The following is a 19,472-nucleotide window of genomic DNA, read 5'->3' on the forward strand; positions in this document are numbered from 1 at the left end:
AGAGCGGATTGGTGCGACCGGGAGCGTCCACCGCGACCGTGGCAGCGCTTGGAGCGGAGCGGCGGGGGGGGGCACCGGGGCTGGTGGCTGGGCGAGGACCGGGCCCCGGGAGGACACTGGCGGAGCTCTGCCCCCGGGAAAAGGCAAGAGTGGGGGAATAGTCTTCTGGTAAAGAGCCGCAGCAGCGCTGGGAAAGCTTTTTTGGAAGTCGCCGCGAGCAGACACATTGGGATAAACAGCGCGAAACGTGGAGAAAATTATACGTGAGTTTTCCGTAATGCTCGAACTGGGGCTTGTGAAAGAGTTTTCACCTGTGTCGTGTGGTTGTGGGGGCCGGTGCGGGAGTGCGGTGTCCGTGTTTGATGTGGATGCTGTCTTCAGAGGATGCTGAGAACTTTCTAATCAGGGAAGAGCTAGATGTTACTCGGGGGGTATGCCATTTGAGGAGCTTCAAGATGACTTTCTAATCGGCAAAAGGATTGACGAGTGACTTAAGTGTCGTCTTCTAAACCTTGTACCAGGGTTTTGAGGGTTGGTAGTAAATGGTGTGGCAGTAGACAATGGCTGAAGCCAGGCAGTGTCTTAAAAAATAGTATTACTAGTCAGTATTATCATATTCCTGAAACTTCAACCTCAGAGGTAGTAATAACTGCCTTCTACCAAAAGCAAACTTGCTTAATAATTACATCTGTTTTGCTAACTTACAAATACATTTAAATCATTAACTGGAGGGAGGCTAACTTGTTTGCCTTCTTCAGACTGTTCAACACTTTTTCCAGCAACGGTAAAAAAATGTTAGAAGGTGCCTGTCTGATAATTACAGTAACTTTAACTTCAGGAGGACCATGTGTTCACCTCTTTCCCCTCAGCATTGATTTTTACTGTCTGTACTGAGACTGAGTGGTTAAGTCCTGTTCTGGAGATCTCATTTTCCACCTTGAATGCATTCCTTTTGAACAGTTTGTAGCAAGTGTTTGGGCCCCCTAAGCAGGTGTGTTTTCTGTTACATCAGTGCAATTTGAGATCTTTCTTTTCTCAAATCTAAACTTTCTGTGACTGCTGCTTTATCTCAGGGCAGCAGTCTGGAACAGGAGGAGTCTTGAGAGAGTATCTGGGCTGTTGCTGTAGTTACAAAGGAAGGGGCTACAATCCTGAGTGTTGTAAAGCACTGGGGTTGGTATTTTACTAAACAAGTGCTTTATTCTGCGTAAGGTGGAGTGCTGGGTCTGCTCATATCTGGTCTCACTTTTTATTTTTGAGTGGAGGCCACCGGTCTCCTGCGTTATGCATTGCGTACAAAATGCAAAAATCGATGAGTGTTACGTTAATGATGTGTCTGTGTGAAGTTGGGAGCCAAGCCAGTGGTGGAGGCATTTGCCCTGATTCGGGAGGCAGCTGATGCACTGAGCTGTTGTGCTATGTGAGTTTGCATTCTAATGGGGAAATTGGTGTTTCCCCTTATAAATCAGACATGGAATTGCATAGGAATTGGAATGGGTTTAATAGGGTCACTTTGAGAGACCAGGAATGTCTAGCAGAATCCCAGGAGAAGAAAACAAGCAGGTTATGGGAAGAGAAGAATCCGGCAGGGAAGGTGATGTGTAGGTAATCTGGTGCTGAGCAGACTATTTCCATGCTCATCCACACCTGTGTGTAGCAGAGCTGGAATCTGCAAGCCAGGGACTTGCCCCGAATTGAGATTTGGCTAGAAAGCATTTAACATAGTGCGGTTCATATATGGAATTTTCTCTTTAAATTTCTTCCAACATGTGAAAAGAGTTAGGTTAGTAATACGATTACCAATATTTAATAAGATTAAAATTACCGGCATAACTCTCTTGAGGAAGGTGGGTGCAGACTGTCAGCAGTTGACACTCTAATCTCTTGCTTTCTCCCACGTAAGTGCTTTAAAGAGTTTGGGCTCCTAGACTCTGCTTTTCGGAAAAGAAAAATTCTGTCCTCGCGTGCTGACAGCTCAGGTATTGCCTTACCTTTCACATCCACCAACAGCATCATATTCCCAGCGGGGCCACGGGATGTTCCCATATAAGGGCAGAGGGAATAGCTGACAGAGGGTTGTAAGGAGCCCACAGAGCCATTCCCTTCGCTTCGGTGCCAGTCTTTGTGCAAAGCAGGGTTGTTTCTTGAGTGTTGCTGCCGCTGGCACGCTTGGGCTTTCCTGGCAGCATCAGCAGAGACTGCGAGGGCTGAACAAGTCTGGAAAGTATCTGGTGCTGCTGGAGGTGGCCCCGTGTGCCTTAAGAGAGGCTGCCTGCCAAAGAAGCGATGCCAGTTGTATATTGGGTGTGCTCTAAAGGAAAGCACCCACCCAGGTTGTCTGTGTGTGGGGTGTGTGCTATCCAGTACTGTCCAACAGGAAAACAAAAGTCATTGCACTTGCTGCCTTCCATTATTTGCTTTCTGGAGTGGTCCATTTAGCCAGCAGTGTCGGGTACAGGGAGGCATGGTACCTATTTCAGTAGAAGAAATGCTTTATGCTTTAGTGTCACCTGGGGAGGGAGAACAACAGATGAGGGGAAGTTTGGCAGAAGATGAAGCAGCCGCTTCCCACAAAGGCTTGGTATTTTATGTGGTAAAAGCTTTGTTTCTGAATTGGTCAGATTCACGTTATTTCTCTTCTCTCATCTTCCTCTGTCTCAGTTGTTCCTGCTGCCCGTCAAAGCAAACTCACAAGGACTTCAGCTTCTCCTCCTCCCTAGCAGCTTCTCCATCTGTTCTGGTTTTGTTTGTTTGTAGCTGTCGGGCTTTTTCCCCTGAAACTTCAAATTGGTTGTTGTAGCCAAGTTCTGAGTTGAACCCTCCCCATCTTGCATAAGGACATCCTGGAGGAGATGATAGGACTTTTATTCATCCCAGCTTGCAGGGTGGTAGCAGTCAGAGGAGGCATGAGCCTGCCTGCTTTCTTTTAAGAATTAGCCCTCTAGATACAAGCTAGTTTCAGGAAGCAGCAGTTGGACTGGTGCCCTTTTTGCTCACCTGGATCTTCAGTGAAACGTCTTTGTGCTCCAAGTGCTGGAAAGCTGGTGCATTCTACTGGTTCTCCTTTGCATTCCCCATAATCTGTTAAAGCCCTGGATTTGATTTGCATTTATTTTCACTTCTTGTGAGTATCTGATTGCAGGATTACTGTATCTGAAAAGATTCATCTTCCGCTGTTCATCAAAGCCACAGGAGGGCTGCTTTTGCCTTTATGGGAATGTGCCAGCTGGTCTTTCATTGTGCTGGTATCGTTTTTCTTGTCCTATTAACGGAGGCATCTTTGATGACCTGATGGTTGGGATGATGTCTTTAGAGAAGATTCATATTGACTATTTATTTGAGCGTTGTCTGGTTTGGTCTCCGTGCCAGAAGACAATTCTTAGAAAATCCCTGTGTGTGTTTTTCATGGACAAGCATTTGAGACATTAGGAGCATGTGCACGGTCTTGTGACATGATACCGTTGTTCCAGGAGACAAAGTAGATGCTTAATTCAATTGAGAAACAGTAATCTCACGTGTTGCGCACGGTCTTACCCCAGCACAGTGGTGAGAGCCAACAGACCTTCCCCCTCGGCATGCTGAGTCTACGGACTCTCTAAAATCCACTTGGAGGGGATTTTTGCTAACTGTGCAGCTCTCTAGAACCATGCAGGATCAGCCTTCATGCTGTGGTTTGCTCTAGTGATACCTGAGGTGTGCCCCTGCTTAATAAACTGGCCTGGATTGTAGTCGCTGGAGCTCAGACTTGCTAAGCTGCGAAGGTGCGAAAACATGAAGCGGGATGTTTCGACCTGTACCGACATGCTGCCTTGACTAATGGAAGAACCACAGTGTTTTGGTATGATCTCTTTAAGGCTCTGCTTTTTCTCCCCAACTGCTTAAGTAATAAATGTGGAGGACTTGTTTTTGCTGCTATTTTTTTTTTTTTTTTTAAGCCAAGTAGTAACTAAGACTTCTGAGCTATTTTGAGGTTGCAGAAGCAATTTTGGTCTTCTTTTCATTAACTAGAAGTAAGCACTGCCTCCTGATGCTTCTCTGGGGGCAGCGGGGGAAGAAGAAACAAATGGTGTCAGTTTAGATGGATTTGATTTTTTTTCAGTTTTAAAATTATTTCTAATATCCTGAATTTAATGTTAGAATTTCACTTTTAAATTCTGCCTGCCTCTCCCAAAAAAAGAAAAGGGGGATGGGGTGGGTGTGAAGTAGAAAAGAACTTTGTGTTAGCATGATCTGATAGGAGGATTTTAGATGTTGATCAGAATGTAAGGTGAATCTTCAAATTATATAGATCCTAAGGAAATTCCCAGATGCCAAACTTTAATCTCATGTGAACTTCGGATATTTGCTTGCAGTATCAATGCTGCAAGTACTGTGAGGAACACTTCTGTGCCTGGCAGATGTGTGAGATTTCACATGGCTTTTGGCTTTGAAGTTTAACTATGGAACAGTGTGGAACTGGTGTGTTGAGTTTCCCCAGACTCTGCTCTGCACCAGTGCTGCTGCTCTCAAAATTCCTGCAACTTCATAGCGACTCTCTTTTAGGAAGTGATAGTTCGTTTCCCTTCTTGAGGTATCTGAACATTGTATTTTTATCTTGCTATTTGTATCTGTTACCATTCTATCTCACCAGAAAAGTCTTTTGTCCCTATGTCACAGGGGCAGAGGTGGATTGATCTTTGTTCCCGGCAGTGGTTTGGCCAGGCCGGTTCTGTACTGGGGGCTGGAGTTTAGCAATTGGTGTGACTGCTTGCTCCAAATACCTGCCTAGAATTTGTGGTGAGCCATCAGGATACACAGCTGTAATGTATTAGCTAAACGGATTGCTGTTGCTAACAAGCAGGTGCAGAGAATTTCAATCCATCACCATTCTAATTCTCTTTTGGGCTTTTCCTTAATTCTGAATTTAAAGGCAGTGCTGCCTTTGCAGCTTTTGCATTTCAGTGGGAAAACGTGTCAGCTTATCTCAGCATAATGTCAAATGAGTTGCAATGATGGGATTGGTACTGCTGCTGAAGTTATCATGAGGAGAATGCGGTCTTTCTTGCGTCCTACCCTTCCCTGCAGCTCTGCTGTGGCAGGCGAGTAGTGCCTGGGACTGTGCAGGTGGGGGAAGTTGATTGTATTCAAGCATTTGTCTATGCTGATGAAACTAGTTTTCTGACTGAATTGCATGTCGTTCTATAGATAGAATGGGGGTATTTTGACATCTTAACACTATTATAATAATTCTGCAAATTGCTACATAGGAAGTAGTGTGTTTTCAGCTTAAGGTTTCTGCCCATGTATGCCTATTTCAAAATTATTTTTGTTTCAGTCTCTGTTCCTTTAGCTCTCCTATACTGCGGCATTTCACATTCTGGTTAGGTCACCTCCCTGTTCTTTGTGTGGAGTTACCTTAAGAACTGGAGCGCAGTCTTTTCAACACCTCTCTGGTGCTGACTCCTGGAGACTCTACACTCTTCAAATCCCTCTGTTGCTTACAAATGGCCATGCCCCCATCCTCCCGTGTGAGACAGGAGTTTCTGGGTACTCCAGTCTCCATAAAGAAATCCCAACTTCTGTGAACGGCTGGCTGAACAAATGCTCCAGAATATGCTCTTGACAATGCCCTGCAAGTGCTCTGTGCTCAGCTGGAAGTCTTTCATGCAACAACAATCTAAAGCACAGGAACCAGGGCTTCAGAGATGCTCCTGCCAGATGAGACTTTGTCAGAAATAATGTTATGACGGAAGTTGGTGTAGGGTTTTGGACAGCTTGGAGTTAATGCCCCTGAAGCAATTCTCTCTTCAGCACTTTTAGCTTTGATCCCAAGATTTTTTTGCATCAGACTAACCTTCTTAAAATGCTGGAGAGAGCAATTCTTTTAGTGAATTACCTAATAGTAAATTATCGTATGTGAGAACATTTTGGTAACTCTTCTGGGATCATCTATCTGCTCTCTTCCACACACCAGGGTCATGGAGCTCTTCTCACCTGTCCTATGCTGTCTCCTACCTTTAGTGTAGCCAAAAAATGTACATGTTGGAGATCTCTAGTGCAAAAGCAGTTCAGGACTTCTGAATCCCATTGCAACCAATGTCTTTATTTGCTTACTGCTTGACTTCTTGCATACAGATTGCAGTCCTTTACTGAATGATTCTGCCCAAGAGAATGGTGAAACGGGTGCGCAGCTGTATGAATTGTATGGGAGCGATGCGTGCCACTGTGGGAAACGGGGAAGTAGCAACTGGGGGATCTGTTTATTTGCCAACTCTTTTTAGCTAGTTTAGCATTTTGAGAGAAATTGCTGAAATGAGACTGTGGAAATGTTGAAGAGCCTAGGGAGACCGAGGCATTTGTGAATTTATATTCTGATCCTTGGCTTAGCTGAAACAGATTTTTGGATTGCATTTCATGTCAACCTGCGACTGTTGAGAGAGATTTAAGGCAAAGATTTTTTTTTTGCTGCTTGGCCTGCATGTCAGTGCAGCTTTCTCATGGCTACGATGAAGAGGTGTGGTTCCCTTGCATGCCTATGCCTTCTGGGGGACTGCTAGTGCTGTAATGGGTAGCATTGGCTCTTTTACTGTTTCTTTGTTTACTTGGTCTAGTTTTTTCCTGTTGTCTTGGGATTTGTAACCAGAAAATGTTCTCCAGGTGTGTGACAGCCTACAGAGGTGCATGTGCAATTACAAAATGTCCCTGGGTGCCTGCTACCAGCTTGTCATCTTGGCAGCACAGGCAAAATTTGAATTGGCAAGAAGGCAGAGCAGTCCCTGCGGCACTGCCATCTCCGAGTGACTCAGTATTCCGAGCTCCTTGGCCACAGTAACAGGCAGTTGGAGTCTCAGTGCTGGAGTGTCTGGTTGTGCTCTGTGCCCAGCACTGCTGAGGTGATGTAGAGCTAAAGAAAAAGGAGCAGCGGGGTAGAGCAGCTGCCCTGCAAATGCTGTTCTTGTTCTCTGTGCTACTGAAAGGGCAGCTACCTGCAAGGTTGCTCTCTGCAGGGGCAGTAGATGGGGAGTAAGGGCTGTATGTGCTGGCAGTGCGGCCATATGAGCAGCTGCACAGGAACAGATGAAAGAGCCATTTAGCTTGTTTTGCTTTTTCTGGGCTTGGGACAGTCAAGTCTCTGTCCTCATAGTGCCCAAGACACCGTGGCCCCTTCCTTCTCAACACTGAACTGATCTGCAGGGGAAGTGAAAGCCTGTGTCAGTAGGCTCAGTAACGAGCTCAGCGGAGTGCCACAAATCTAAAGGCTTCTGGGGTACTTGTGACAATCACGCTTTCTTGCTTATTGTATTTTAAAACTGTTCCTGTGTGTGTTGTAGTAACAGGACTGTGTTCTGGATACATGAACCTTGTAAATTAATTTTCTGCCCACAAAACACAGAAGGCCTGCTTGCCATCAACACTCTCACACAGAATTGTGCTGTTTCAGGTACCGAAGCCTGTACGCGCAGTGTGGTGGCATTGTGAAGCTTTCCTTAACGAGCAATATTGATACTGGCCACTGTTCCATCGTGCATAACTAGGCTTCGCAACACTGTGGAGAGCTGTCTCTGTAGAAGTCTGTGAATGAAGGCTGTAAAGAGTAGAAAGAGTAGGCAAGCTGATGTTGGTATTGCAGACTCATGTTATTTTGGAGCCAAGCGTCCAGATACATGTACAGCATCCCACCACCACAGTGCATCTGTGAATGCCAGACTCACTAGCTATGGACAAATAACATCTACACAGTGTTCACCTTCCAGGTGATGACAGCGATGGGGGTCCTGCTGGGAGCAGCGTGCGTGCTGGCATTCTGCTCATGCAGCCCCAAGAAACGTCAGTGTTTCTGGTGAAGTAGTTTTGCAGTTTGATGTTCTGTTGCTGATCGGAGGTGTGTGGCTGTACCTGCTGCAGGTGGTCAGCAGCAGCAGGCGAGTCCTGGGATGCTGCTGCACTGAGCAAAACTCTTACAGGAGAATGACCCCTGAGGTTTCATCCTTTCCTTTTGCCTGGATTGCCTCCCGAATGTTTGAAAGCCACTGGGCTATGGGTCTGTTTACCTTCCTCCCAGTGCCGCCAGCACAGGGTGATCCTAATGGGTGCTGCAGTGACAGTTACAGGCTCCGTGTTCTCTGCAGGCTGCCAGAGCCTGTTGGATCATCAAAACACAAATGACACCTGACTGCTCAGCTCTAGGATTGTAATCTGCAACCCCCAGTGCACTGTGTAGGCAGGACCAGAAGGCACAAGGTCCTAATAATGGAACCTTGCCCAAAACACAACATGTTTATTTTAAGCAGGTCTAAATCATATACGTGCAGTGATTCACAAGGAAAATGGTTTCAACCAATATAAACACATGTTATTCCACTTTGTAATAAATACTTCTCAAAATTCTTTTTTGTATAGAGGAAGCATTAAACTTTTTGTGCTTACGAAACTGTTAGTGCTACTGGGAACTGTCCTCTGTGATGCTGCTTTACTTGACTGAATTAGAACTGTTATTCTACGAACTGCTGCTAGTTTCTTTACCACTCAGTGACCTATAGGAAGATCTGTATTGTGTTTGTCTTCAGGCTGCTCTTCTGTATATGCTCTGAGAAGTCTTGTCCCTTTGGCCTGTTTTGAACAGAAGGGTGAAAAGCTCAAGTGAAGGAAGGAGAATTGATCTTTTGAGAGCTGCAGGAAAAATAAAGAATTACAGGACTTCCCTTCTAAGGGAGTAAAACACTTCCTTTAAAATGAAGGCTCTGTTTACATGTGTTAATTCCCTTTGTTTTTTGTGGGATGGAAAGGTCACTTTGTCTTTATCTAAGCTATGAAAAAATCAATGGTCTAATCAATTTATAAAGTAGTTTTAGTTAAAATTACTACTGTGGTGTGGCTTGGGCTTTGTGTAAAGGTGTCCCAAAAAGCTGCTAGAAAAGTCAGTGCAGAGCATCACTGCAAATAAACTTAAATAATTTGTAGGGGAATTTTCTGTCCCTTTCACTGTGTCCATAGGGTGGGTTTTTTTCCCTTGCGCAGTCCCAGCGTGGCTTCCTCCTGGTGTTCTTACTGAAAGAATAGATTGTTAAGATCAACAAAAGCAGTCACGCAGTTCACTTGAGCGGTCATGCATAAATATGAGCAGACTTTCTGCTGTTAAAACTGAGGGGTAGCCTTCCCTGCCACCGGTTTTCCAGAGGCTGCGTGCTCCTGCTACTTAGAGCTATGCTGAGGATGCCATCCAAGAGGATGGTGTCCCTGATCGACAGCCAGGTATTGGTGTTCCCCAGTAGCTGGTCGGGGGGGGGTTCACAATGGCAAGTAAGTTTTGTGCTTTGAAAATACCAAGGTGAAGATTGATAAAAGCCACATGTCTCATTCTACGTTATTGCCTTGGAATTATTTTCTTCTGAGTTCTATAACAGGCCCTTCCTGCCATCACACTGACCCACACCCACACTTTGCCCTGGGCTCCTGCCTGAATGCAGGGCATAAGTTCTCTGCCTTGTGCTCTTTGTGAACTTAGATGTACGTTTGACATATAACACAGTGAGAACTGTTGCTAAATGGAAATACTGGTTGGAGGTGGAAGTTCAATGGGCCTCCTGCTAGAACAGAAATAGTAGGAGGTACTAGTCCTTGTGATATGGAGAGTCTGGTTAACATCTACAAGGAACTAATGCTTTTCATGCAGTCATCTTGAATAACTCGGGTCTTCAGGGAGATTTGAGATGGGTATTTATTGGTTTTGATGTATAATTCAGAGGATATATAACTCTGAAGGGTTCGGTTGTGTTAATAAAAAGACCAGCTGGAAAGAAACACGTGAGTTACACGGCAGCAGGTGACTGTTCATCTAATGTATTTCTTAGGATGTTTGACTTGGAGTTGTACAATGGTATGAATAATTGAACTGTGCCAACATCAACAGCGTACCTCATAATTATTTAATTAAAAAAAAAAAAAGCTGATGTATTTGAAATCATGGGTTACTGGGGACATGTTGGAAAGTGTCTTCAGCGAGCATCAGTACTGTGTGCTGTTCAGTAGATCATCAGTATTCTGGAAATAAATCTAAAGCCACTGCTAATGTTGATTCAGCAGAGGGGCAGGCAACGCTGAGGGCAAATTCAAGACCGTGGCTGGAAAAGACAGGTCTGTTGGGACTTTCTTCCTTGAAGATCTTGAATAGTACGTAAATCTTTGGCAGGATGGGGATCAAGTAGCAAAGTTTTCCTTAGAGCTTTTGGAGAAATGATTAAATGGTGACTAAGAAAGATGTGAGCTCCCTACACTCGGTAGAGTCAGTTAATTGACTGTTAGCTCGCTGATAGAATCTTTGCAGTCTATGATTTCTGTAACTCCTCCGTTATGCTGTAAAATGGGTCTAGTGAAATAACATCCATCTGATACAGGCAAGTATAGACTTCTGTGTGCCAGGGATGCTGACTGTTTACCGATTGTGTGCTTCACAAAAGCAGTGACCCTGGAGAAGGGGGAGGAGGTGGGGGGGGGGATGACAATCAAATTGCTATTTATAAAAAAAAAAAAAAGTTATAAGTTGTTCCAAGCACTCAAGAAGGTGACTTGTAATGAGAGACTGACAGGACCGATCTGTTGATTGCTAAAAAAGCTATCGAAATGTGACTTGGTTAAAGCATGTGCATAATTGACTGAGGAGCTACTCTTTAATCCAGCAGAGAAGGAATTAATGGCTCAAGGCAGAAAAGCAAACAAATAAGAAATTAGACTGGCCTTGCTGCCAGAAAGAATGATGGAGCCATTGGAGCAAACTACTAGGAGAGTAGTGAACTTATGTTTTGACCTCCGAAGGCCTCTAGTCTAGATGCCATAAACCACTACATTTCACAGAACCGCTTAATGGGTTTTGTGGAGGTGTGAGTGGATAAAATGGAACGGTGTCTGTGTGTTAGGCAGGAAGTCAGAGTGGTCTTACCTTAAATTATGTGACTCTGACTAGTCCTGCTGTAATTGATTTCTGGTTTTCTGTGCTTTAGAAATAACCCCAAGACTAATGCAGTTGTATTCCTCAACGCTGTTTTTTTTTTTCCTTCCTAAACTTTGTTTATGTCTAAATATTTAATGCAATGTAAGTGGTACATCCTGGTTATAATCTTGTTCGTTATGGGAATGTTAACTTGAGGTTTGTACTTAAGGTGTCTCCTGAGAATGAAATCTTTGTTTCTCACAATATTTCTTCCACCATTGTGCTGATCTTTCTATCTGACCTGTCTTGTGGCACTTATTTTACTGATGAAACTTTTTTAGAAGAGTTTTATTAAGCAGTTGCCGTGTAAACCCATGTACACTGAGGAACAGTGTTTAATTCCCATTGCATTTAATTTCAGCTACTTTCATTAATCTTCTCTTGCATTCAGTGTGAAAATCCTATACAAGAAGTAAATCTGATGAATGTTGTAGTTTAGCCTGTGATTGTTTCAGAATAACGTGATTGTTTACAGGCTGAAAACTAACTTAGTTTTTTAAGGCCAGACAAATCGCTGAGCTCCCTCAGTCTGATGTTGTGTAAAGCAAGGCGGTGGGCTTTCCTGAATTTAAGCTAAACATCTAAGTTGAGACTGAATGTTAATAAAGAGTTACGCCTGATGGAGAACTTGCCGTATCAAGTACATTTTAAGATATCGCTGAGAGAAGAGGTTTGGAAAACAGACCTTGTTCTGCTCACTCCAGAAACCTGCAATTAGCAAATCATTACCTTTGTTCTGAATGGGTTAACTAACATGGTGCTTGTTCTGTTTGGCTCTTGATTGACTATGTAATAGCCAACATCAGCAATCTCTCTCCTGTGCTGGATTGTGAAGTCTGCTAATTAACACATTAGTTTCATATTGCTGCTGCCAATGTTTGCATTGAAAACTTGGCTTTTTTTGGCCATATGGATGGGTGGGAATATCAAGATTGTATTATGGCTCTGTGCTCATTCATGTGTGATGCTTTGTGCTCTGTTTTTCCCAAGACATCTAATCAGGCTTGGGGCTGAACGGTGCCTTTTCGAAGAATCTTTAACTGAAAGGTCAAAATAAGCACAAGGCCTAGAGACAAGTCTCCCTGTCTCTCTCCCCACCCCCCCGCCCTGCCCTCCTTTGTGTCTGTGTCTCTCCACGTATACATATGTACGAGTCCTTCACCCAACACATTCATCTGTGATTCCTTTCTTGAGACCCAGGGCTTCCAAGTGCCCTGCTGCCACTCAGGGTCTTCCCGAACAGCACACAGCTCTGCAGGCTGAATCTCACGCAGCAATCTGTGAGTTATTTTGTTGGGGGCTGGAGGGGAGGATTTGTGGTGGGGAGCTCCTGGCACTCACCTACTGATGGGTCTGCTAGCTCTCCATCACTGCTGTGCACTGTTAGCTGCCTGGCATGTGTGTGTCTCAATTAACCACGTGTAGGTAAACCAGGATTTCCCTTAAAGGCAATACTATTTGCTTATAGACTGGGATCTGGTGGCTCTTCAAGGGAGCGGGAAGGGAAATATGCCTGACAGTGGTCTCAAAGTGAGGATTCCAAATAGTGCTGTGGAAGGTGAAGACTTGGGTTTGTGGTACAGATCAGGTCTGATGTAAGTGGGGGTTATTCAGGCTTATCCTGCGCTGCCTCCCAACCATCAGCAGTGGGAGGTGTTGAAATCTGGGAGTTTACTCCAGCTCTTGGTGTGTGTCTGAGGAAGATGCCTTTGTTTTAGTAAATGAGATTTATTTTTAAGGTCTTGATGGGTTTGTGCCTGTTGTAAGAACATTTGAGGCAATCAACTCTTTTGCTTTCCTTTTACTGTCACTGTTTCAGCCCTGCCTTGACTACTCCCTTCCCTTACTCGCCAAGTGCAACTGAAAATGAGGCATTGAAGCAGCCCATCTATTTTTTTGTATGCAGTCTAGCAAATGTTAGTGCTGGAAGTTGGGCTCTCACTGCTGTTTGTCTGGTAACATTAGCCTCTGTTGTTTCCTTGTGCTGCTTTTGAAAAATACTGGTGTGGTTTCTGTGTGAGAGGTGGTTGGCCCGTAAATGTATGCCAACCCACGTAATAATTCTTCTCTAAAATCTTTCATCAGGTCTTTTCTGTTATATAGTTTTAAAAGAAAAAAAAGAAACACACAACAAACATCTCCCTTTACTCCTGGAAACAGCAGTCATCTTGTTCTGCTGAGCTGACTGCTGCTCATACTGACCTGTGCTGTTTCCTTTGTCTTTATTTTAGAGTTAAGCTATAAGCTGTTTAAGACTGGGCTATTTTTGTTCTGTATTTTTGCATGATCTTTTACATGAGTGTCCTAAATGCCAAGATAAATGCTCTTAAAGACAAAACTACCGTCCTTGTCAGGGGCAAGATGGTCATTGCTCTAAAAATTAAGTTTTGTGGTTTTGCTCTGATAAAACGCTTTGGCAAGCACATGCCTCCACAGAGGAATGCCTAGGTCAGGGCCAGACTCATGGCCATCTTCTGCCTTTAAAGTTGGATTGCCTTTTGTCAGCCAGATGCCTTATGATCCCCACCTTCTCCCTCCACCCCTCTTCTGACAGTAGCTGTGGGTGCTCAGCGGGGGCTCCCTGCCTGTGTTTGTTTTAGCTGGGGAGGTGTTTGCCTTCACTGCAGAATTCCAACTTCCAGCTGCCGGGGAAACCTGGAGCGCTTGTGTTGATTTATTAGGGCACAGCTCGCCTCAGGAATGCCTTTGCTAAGGAGCTGGGAGTGATGGAAGGGATCCTGCCTGATGCGGCGTGAAGCCTTCTTGTTTCTCTTTACAGAGATGCTAAGCAGGAATTCCCCAAAGCAAGGTAAGAAAAATAGCTCGCTCGGCTGACTGCTGTGGAGAGCGTCAAAGCGAGACTTGGGTTAGGCTTCCCTGGCGTAGAATCAAGGAGGTGGACGATAGCTGCGATTTTAGGAGTGCAGTTTTAAGTGAGTTTTTGGTGGGAGATGGTACTGTGAATTGCCTGACCAGAGGGTTTGTATGCTTTTGGTTTGTGTTAAGAGCTGGCATTCCTGAGCCTACTGACTAGAGCTTTTTTCTGGGACTTGGCTTTGGGCCATCTGAATGTTTTGCACTTGAAAGAAGCAAGTTTCAACCTCTTTGGATTTGCAGACTTCTAAACATTTTCCTTTAGAGATACGGCAATAGATTTGCTTTTTTAATTACCTTTGCAGACAACAGAAGTCTGTGGACTACAAACTTAAACACTGACACAAGTGTGTCTTATCTCTAGTGACTTCACTAGAATACCTTCACATCTCCGTAATTTGTCCTAACTATGTGACATGCACGCCTTATTTTCCTTTCTTGTCTGGCATGCACACATAAATACATGTTTCTGGACGTTTTCTTTCTTCTGAGATTTTGGTGGCTATTGCCCCAGTTGATCTGAAACCAACACGTAGGAAAATATTGGGTGTTTGTACAAGGTAGGGTGGACAGCCAGTCACTTCGAGTTGATCAAGTATTTGGTAGTTGCAGAGTGGGTTGTGTTTATGGGGCATCAGTGCTGAGAAGGAATTTCCTTTCCTGGCTGAGGTAGAAAGACTGTCCACGTACAGCTTTCTTCCTTTGCTTTAGCATTCCTTGAGGTTGTTTCCTATTTTACAAATGCATCTTTTGAGAACTGCCAGGAAAATGTCTCTCTCAAATGGAAATGGAAATTTCTGAGCTCAGAGGGATGAAAACCTTTGAGTCTGTGCTCGCTGAGTGAAAAGAGGATTACCAACCAGCCATTCTTCAGCGTGCAAAGCAGTGGAGAAAAGTCTGCAGAGGCTCTCTGAAAGTTATTGGCTTTCCTCAGGAAGGGTGCTTGTGAATGGAATTGAATGATGAAGTTGGTCCCATCCTCCTTAGCTTCTCTGCTGCAGAGAGAGCAGTGTAACTTTGAACTTGGTAGACACTTGAATAAAATGGGAAACGTGTTTTTGAAGTAGATGTTTTGCGAACAGGCCTAGAGGCAGTGTTTCTGTATTACTGTAAGAGAATTAATGGGTTTGTGTCTGCATTTGGGCCTGATAAAATGCAGGGAGGCAACGCTGAGTTTTCCAGAACTGTTTGAAGGGTTCAGAAATGAGGATGGTCTGCTGGAGTAGATGCAGATGGCTTATTTTCACTGGGGACTGTTAAACCTGCCAAAGTGTAAACTGCATCTTAACAGAAAGATGGGAGACAAGGCCTGCACATCTCTCCCTCCTAATTACCACAGCTCAGCTGCTGCTGTCTCTTATGCTTACAGATCTGAAAGGTGACAATGACAATGTCTTGAATGGCGAAGCAATAGCAGGAAGGCTTTCTTTGGGGTGCTTTTTTTTTTTTTTTTTTCAGTAGTATGGAACAAAGAAGTTTTTCAGCCAATAGTCAAGAATATCCTCATGGAAAAATCTTCCTTCTAGAAACTGCTCTTCATAAGACCACTGGAATTTCTGTAGGTCTCAGTGACTTGTCTCCTGAGTGACTACATGTAAAGCAGCAGCCAGCTTCATCCTCTTTTCCACACCAACAGCCTTGGGAATGCCCACCACAGCGGTGGGATTTCTGTTTTTGCTGTCCATGCGGTTCAGCACCAGATTGCCTTTGTATGCACTCCCTACCTTTTCAAGAAGTTGGAAAGCTCTTCTCACCTGTTGTAGTAAAAATCTCCAGCAGTGTTTTCACAGCTGTTACTTTAGCTGCCGAAACCCAGAGTTTCACATCCTCATCGCTCGTGGCACACAAAAAAGGGAAAAGATAGTTCTGAGTTGGGAAGGTTAGTACTGTAGTTGTGATGGCGTTGCAGTGGTACAGAAGGAGCGGAGGCAGCGGCAGCTCCCAGTTGGTCTGCAGGTGACAGTTTGGGATTTGGTGTTTCCCTGTGAAAATCTGTTGTAGGCTGCAGTCTCTCGTGGCAGTCTTGCTGGTTAGCTATTAACTTGTTCAGTCTCCCCTCACCCATGACAACTACTCTGTTTCACCTCTGTAAATCAGGTTTAAGAAACAGCTTTGTGAAAATTTCTCTTCCTGCCTCCTCACTTGTTGTGTTCAGCTCAGGAAGAATGTGCTGGCACCTAAGCCTTGGTAGGCATGTTTTTAGTGCTCCTTTTGTTTTTTAGTGTCCCTTACCCTTCAAGCAGTCCCTGGGCAGCCCCGTGCCAGGGACAGCAGGCAGGATGGGCTCTGATCAGACACTGTGTGATGTGCCGATGGGATTCCTCTCAGCTGGGAAACAACGCAGCAGAGGAAAGGCAAAACAGTGCTGAAACCACAGCTTTTTTTTTAGCTGAGAGGAGAATGTCCTCCTTCACACACAGCCTCCTCCTGCTTGTGACCATACATAGCCCCTTCCTGCTCCCCATCCTATAGCGTTTTCTCTCACTGCATCAGGGCATTCAGGCTAGTACAGATCTGAAGGAGCAACCTATATTTAGAGATTATTCTGCAATGGTATTTGCCTTGTTTCTGTGGAGGGCTCAAAGTACTCAGCTGCCTACTTCTGTTTCCTTTTGTAACATGCTCCTTCGAGTACACTGCTTGCAACTGTGTTGGACCCTACAGCTCTTCCTTTCCCCCTTGTAACGGCCAGCTCCCTCCGTCTTTTCACATATAGGGAATAAAAATTGAAGCGAGGGGATGTCTGTCCATTTGTATCAGCCTGGGAAATGGTGGACTTTTCTCTTGAGGCCTTTGCCTCGGGCATCTTGCCAAAAGGCATCTAGGCTTTATTCACTTCAAACACATACAGTTCCGAAGCCAGAAATGTGCAGAAAGCTTGTGAACTGTGATAACTGAGGGCCAGACAGCGTGACCTGGTGCTTCTTAAGAATCATGAATTGAAGAGCTGTGACTTGTGGATGCTTGGGAAGCGTGACCAGGCTGCGGCACCCGCGGTGCAACATGGACCTGAAGAGGATCCACAGGATGATCAGCTCAAACATGGATCTAACCTGTATTTATGGTAGGGAAATATCCTGAAATCTGAGCCAAAAGAATTCCAATTTGCGTAAATGAAGTGTTTTGGCAAACACATGTGATTACCTTGTTTGTAGATCCTGTGTACAAGCTTCCTTTCTTCAGAGCATGATGAATTTAAGGCAAATTTTACTTTGGAGCTAAAAGGCATGTTTTTAGCAAAGGCGGTGCAAGTAGCACTGGGAAGGAGTCCAGGCCTTTGGTGTTCCTGAAGAAATGCAAACAACTGCAGAGAAGGGTATAGCTCAGATCCTTTTGCCAGCGTGCTTAGCAGGCAGCCCAGTACCAGATCTGGTTCAGTCTTTGACAAGTGACCTCTGTCACTGAATGGGAACATAAAGAGCCTCAGTGAGCTTTGGCTGAACTGGGCTTTTGCCTGTCTGCTCTGGAGAGAGAGTAACCTCAGTGTTCCCCTCCCTCCCTCCCCCCAGTGTGTCTGTGAAAATACCAACTTGATTTAGCTGCCAAAAAAAGACATTTGAAAAGTATACATTGCTCTCCTGTGTCCTAACTTCTGTAAAATATGGGTTACGGTTGGTTCCTGTGTCTGGTGCTCAGTAATTTTACAGAAGAGAAAACAGCACCACTACAACTATCTACACAGCACTTAATACAGTGAGGTCTTAGTCTGTACAAGGACTCCAGAGTGCTATTCTGAGCATTATGAACCTGATTATGTTACAGAGCTCAGATGGCTCAGAGCCACACTCGGGATATTAACTGTTCCTATTAAACTTTGCATTTAGAGATCCTTCTGGCAGAGGAGGGTGACGGTGAATGAGCAAGCGTTCCCACAGCGAAACTGTGTCTGTACAGTTAGGGGGTGGTTTGTATTTGATTTGCACAAGGGGTAACCTGAGTTCCAGCACTTGCTAATTTATGGATGCTCATTGTAATGATCTTTTTAATATACTAGTTTTGTAGCTGCAGGTGTTGTGGAGGAGGCATTTATTGATGTAGATGTATAGAAGTGGAAGAGAAACCTTAGAGTGTTATAAATGTATCATAAGGGATAAATCCATATGTAGTGTGTCATTTGACACAGAAGGTGATAAAATGGCATTCAGTGTGGTTACTTGTGATTCTTGACAGCTTGTGTCCCTGAAAGAGCACTTCTAAGACTTGGTTTAGTTTGTGATTAAATTAGCTTTAGGAATAGTGAAGGTCCTTCCCACTTTGTTGGGTTTTTTTTTAAAAAAAAAAAGTGAGTTTCTTTTCATGATACATATTTTGTTTGGTGCTATTCCAGATTTTGTAAAAACAACCCCCCTAAAAACCCAAACAACAACAATAAAAGAAATCCTCTACAGATTACTTGGGTGACCCAAACAAAGTTGATGAGTTTCTGACTGTTTTAATAAGCATTGACTGCCAGGTGGGAACTGTGCAACCCTCCCTTCATCAGCCCACAAGTGCGGGAAGAGATAAATGTATATAATCCTGCCCTGGCAGTGCCTGAATTGGAAGCATGTTACCAGCGGGACAGGTATGCTGAACTGGGAGCCTAAATGGCTGCCTTAGGGGGTTTAGACACGGTTGTATGGCTGTTGTGGGTATGAGGCACTGGGGTAGGGAAGGTTACAGATTGGCTAGTGGGCGAAGGGGGGTGCTGGAGGGGCAGTGTGTGCTGGAGGGAAGGCAACCTCTCATCTCTCCTTGGAGGCAGTGAGATTTTACCTTTGCACAGCTTGGGGTTAAACTCCTCTCTCCCAGTACAAAGAAAATCTTACTGGAAGAAATGTGACTGTTCAGGCAGAGACTAAATACAGTGCAGTGAACAGTTTCTCTGCAGGAGACAGAAATGAGTGGATGGAAGATTCCCATGTGCCTGGTAAACCCATGTGCCATGGCTTAGGCTGACAGCGAGGGGCTGAGTTTGTATGTGTTTTATCAATGAATATTCCCTTCCTCGGAAAACCAAGAGCTGACGTTTTTACCTTGTAAAGGCTTTGCTCTCCAAACTTGGGCCTGTAGCACAAGGAAGGCACACGATGACCTTGGTGTTCCTGTGCCTTCTCAGCTGCATTTTTTTGTCTCAGACTCCGCTGACCCTGAGATGTGGATGCATTCCCCTCTGCTGCTTTGTGTTGAAAATGGAGAATGAACTGTAATGTGGGGAAGCAGTGTGTGTGATGGAACACATCAAAATAAACACGAGGAGATGATGGTGGTGGTTAGAAGGGCCTGGATTAGACGTGGTGGTTAGGCTGGATGGTGTAGTGAGGGGGAGAAAAGAAGCTGGGAAGGGACTGCAATGGGGATCAGTCCCTGAAATTAACACCACACAAGCAAGGCATGAAGGGGGTAAGCAGTCTCCTTGAAATCAGATTCTGTGCCTGAGCCTTCCTCCAGAATTTCCTGCAATTTAGACAAATGACCAGCATCAGATTTTTAAGTGGCGTTTGTGCTGAACACTTGCAGGAGTGTGTTCCCATCCAGCTGCTGAGCAGAAATCCTCGCTCTTCAGTCTTGCTGGGAGCCGCTTTGCGCTTTTCTGTGGCAGCAGCTTTTGCAATAGGAGTGCCCCCCCCCCCCCTCGCAGCCCCCGAAAAGG

At 44.8% G+C, this 19,472-nt stretch overlaps 1 protein-coding gene across 1 annotated transcript in view; it reads left to right on the plus strand.

Moving 5' to 3' along the window:
• The first annotated feature begins 13,671 nt into the window (after positions 1–13,671).
• The window catches only part of PLXNB1 (plexin B1), a 66,846-nt gene continuing 61,045 nt past the window's right edge, over positions 13,672–19,472 (plus strand). Inside the window, exon 1 of the mRNA XM_026857217.1 lies at positions 13,672–13,775. The gene's annotated coding sequence lies outside the window, so the exon portion shown is untranslated. The remainder of the gene's footprint in view (positions 13,776–19,472) is intronic.

Source organism: Athene cunicularia, assembly GCF_003259725.1.
Source record: "Athene cunicularia isolate RWA chromosome 12 unlocalized genomic scaffold, athCun1 chr12_part1, whole genome shotgun sequence".
Taxonomy (NCBI): Eukaryota; Metazoa; Chordata; class Aves; order Strigiformes; family Strigidae; genus Athene; species Athene cunicularia.